Below are 3,726 nucleotides of genomic sequence, written 5' to 3' on the forward strand. Positions count from 1 at the left end.
AATAAAGAAAAAATAATAAAAACAAATAAACAAACATAAATGATTTTTGAAATGAGTTCACGAACTACTCCCTGCAGTTGCTGAAAAGCAAGAGTTAGATGACAACTATTAGAGGTCACTCCAAAAAAAATTTCAGACAGTGTTTATTGAAAATGTCAGAGTGAATAAATGAAAACTAAATGAACCAAAAGACCAAAGAAATCAGATTTTATTGAATAATTATGAGTGGATTTTCATTGGTTTATTTAGTAGGGTGCGTCATGCCATCATGACCCCGCTATCCCAGAACTCTCAGAGCTGGAAATTATACTTTTTGCGAGACGAATATGTAGAAGTAACTCAAAATCAATTCGGTGTATGGTTTCTAAGGGAATTCACTTCTGAATTCAAAACAATTGATTTTTATTGTACATCAAATATAAATATATTTAAAAATATGTTCCGAAAATTTGAAGTTGATCTGGGGAATAGTTTTGGAGATATAAAAAAATGTGTAAGAACATAAAAATTTAAACGCGTTTTTCTCGAAACGCTTTTTTGAACAAACTTTCTCCGAAACGTTTAAGCCGATTGGCTTGAAGTTTTCACATGACTTTCTTATAGATTTTTAACCCTGTTCCGTCATCTTTCGTCATAAACGTTTTTAAAATCGTTTGAAAACAGATTTCCCTTATTTGTTTTGTTTTGATTCTTGCTACAGTAGGAATTAAAAATTTATATGAATTTCGTTTCTGCTAAATTAAAATTTAAATGAAGAAAATAATAAAATTCATTTTGGTACAATTTTCTCCTCCCGAAACTTTTTTATAACGTTTTAAATTAAGTCGTAGTGAAAATGATTAAGACGACCTTGGTGTACAAAAAATAAGGTTAACGTTCCAGAGATAAAGCCAATCTGAAGCAAACATTTTTTCACAAAAAAAATTTTTGTTTTTGAGAAATCGCTATTTTGTCAAAAAAGTAAAATTCTGACTAGTCTGTCGGTATTTGCCTGTGTTCATATTTTAATATTTTTTTTTAGAATTGGATTTGAGCCGCGAAACAACTTTTTTCTGAGGTGCTCCTGAATATAAGCTATGAGACCAAAAGAATGGAAAACTTTTCAAAATTAATCACGGATTAAAAATTTTATAAATGTATATTATTTTCTTATTAAAAAATGCGTTTTTTCTCACTTGCTATCCACTTGCACCTTAACATTAATTGTTCAATCAAAAAATCTTACCACCCTGTAGTTTGGCATCTTAATTTACAAAATTACTCGACTGAACCTCATCAAGGTTAAGCAAGCCGCACAAACACTTTATATACTAAGTATATAATATATACTATATTCAAGTATTTGAATACTAGTATACATATGTACATACATATACTAAGTATTTACAAACAAAGGACGCTCAAACGAAATGTGTTTGAAGACATTTGCAAACGGGATACACATCCGTGTATATAAAAATAAATTATTTCAGTTTTAGTGGCTTTTTATCGATCGTCCGTAAATTAGGTCACCGTTAGAATATAAAGAAAAACATTAACTCTGTTTCAAACCACAATATTTGCCAGTTAAAGTGAAAATTGAATTAGTTGAGAGTAAAATGATAAACATTGGAAGTATTAAAGTATAAAATGATAAATCGACAATTATAAAATACAAAAGTGCTGATAAGGTAAATTAACTGCATATAATACCAGTAATTAAAGAGAGCATTTACACCAAAGCACGACAAAATTAAATCAAATTTTTTTCAAGTGCATGCCATTTAATTTGCAATTAATTTAATTTTGCTTAAAATAGTAGTTAAAAAACATATAATACTCGAAAGACACAAAAACTTAAATTATCTTTGTATGCACAGCTCTAGATAGCAATGCATATTCGTATATACATACATACAAACATACCATTCATATGTATATTGAAATATTAATAGGTACGTATAGTATATATATATATATATATATATATGTATGTTGTACGTGTGTATTACAATATACTATAAAAAGTTTTTATTCTCATGAAAATGCGACAGCGATTTCAACGAACTGTGAAAGCAAATCAAATTATATGAATTTACTCATACCCACTCGCTCTGAGATATCCGATACTTTGCAATGGCTTTATTTTATGGTTTGAATATAAAACTTATTTTAAGGCATGACGTTAATAAGTACATGCATTCATACATACATATAAAAACTCATGATATAGCTTATTCCGATTTCGAGAATCTGTTACAAACTAAGCAAATAAAAAAATTAAGAACAAGGCAAAGAAAGCTTATATTGGAATATTAAACTCGAAGTAATTCGCTACATACCCGATTTCGTGAATATTTAAGTATTTAAAATTTAAATTTTTTATATGCAAAATGAAACTAAATACGAGCGCTCGAACCAGTTTCATTGAATGATAGTTTTGGTAATAGCAACTGATCAAATTTGAGCCGGACTATTCCATTAAACTACTACTGAAGATAATATCCAATTGTGGGCTTTTGACAGCTCTTTCTTTACAACGACAAAGGTTTGTCTGACAATTGTTAATATAGTAGAAAAAAGTAACCAACGTGATTCCTTGAAACTTTATGATCAGATCAGCTATCAGAGCTACGAATTTAATGGAAATGTTGCAGACGTTTTTCATGGAGTCTACTTTATCGCATTCAATTTGGGTGGCACAAAGAGTTCTGTGAAAGTCGTGGAGTCGAAGAAAACTTGTGTCATGCGAGTCATCTAACCACCTCTGTTAAAGGCGATACGATCGTAAAAGTGAAAAAACATTGCTTAAAAAATCGGGTTGGCATCAGAGAGGTATCAAAGGATATTAAGATATCTTATGGATCGACTCAAGACATTTTGGTTAACGTTTTGTATATTAACACATCAATGCTTGACTTGTACCAAGAACTTGATTTTTTTTTTTCCAACAAGACGTTGAGTAGAAGACGCTAAATAGATGCTTGAAGACGTAGCTAAGAAGCCTACATTCATAAAACGAATCATTACATGAGTTTATGAATACAATGTAGAATTTGTCGGACAATCTAAAGAATGACGCTCCAAAACTGAGCCGGACCGAAAAAACTTAAATCGCTGAAGGCACTTAAGGCCATCCCAGCCGAGACTTATAACAAGTGTATGGGAAACTGGATTAGACTTTGCCATGCTTGTTTTGACTCTGAATCTTTTGACATATGAGCGACCATTTGTTTGTGTTTGTTTACACCAACTTAAAATACTCTCTCGACCAAAAATGGTATTAAATTGCGTTCACTTTCGTGCGATAATTTTTTACAATTTTCGGCGTGGATTAACTCATCAAGAGTGCATAGATGGACTTATTTAAATTTTTGACGACGAAGCACAATATTGCTTGAGAATTTCATTGTAGAAAATTTTGTTTCTCATTGGATCCCAATTTGTCAACCGCTGAAAAACATTCTCGCGTTGGGATTGGTTGAGAGAAATGTTAACAAAATACGATACCGGCTTTTCGAAACACGTCTATGACTTCGTGACAGAATTGTGGATTTACGCACATATAAACCCCAAAGTAAGCAGCAGTCGACTTTATGGGTATTTCAAAGTGAGCCGAATAAAATAAAAGTTGTTCACGCACGAAGCACTTCCAATCAAACTGTTGCCTGTTTTTTGGAAAAGCTGGGTATGTCGCAACTATCGGGTGATTTTTTAAGAGCTTGATAACTTTTTTAAAAAAAAAAA

General features: G+C 31.2%; 1 protein-coding gene across 4 annotated transcripts in view; it reads right to left on the reverse strand.

Annotated features, from left to right (window-relative positions):
• Positions 1-3,726, reverse strand: part of LOC108977552 (ubiquitin carboxyl-terminal hydrolase 46) — a 101,939-nt gene that overhangs the window by 81,792 nt on the left and 16,421 nt on the right. The gene's annotated exons all lie outside the window — the stretch shown is intronic.

The sequence above is a fragment of the Bactrocera latifrons genome, unplaced genomic scaffold, assembly GCF_001853355.1.
Source record: "Bactrocera latifrons isolate USDA-ARS-PBARC rearing strain unplaced genomic scaffold, ASM185335v1 scaffold_91, whole genome shotgun sequence".
Taxonomy (NCBI): domain Eukaryota; kingdom Metazoa; phylum Arthropoda; class Insecta; order Diptera; family Tephritidae; genus Bactrocera; species Bactrocera latifrons.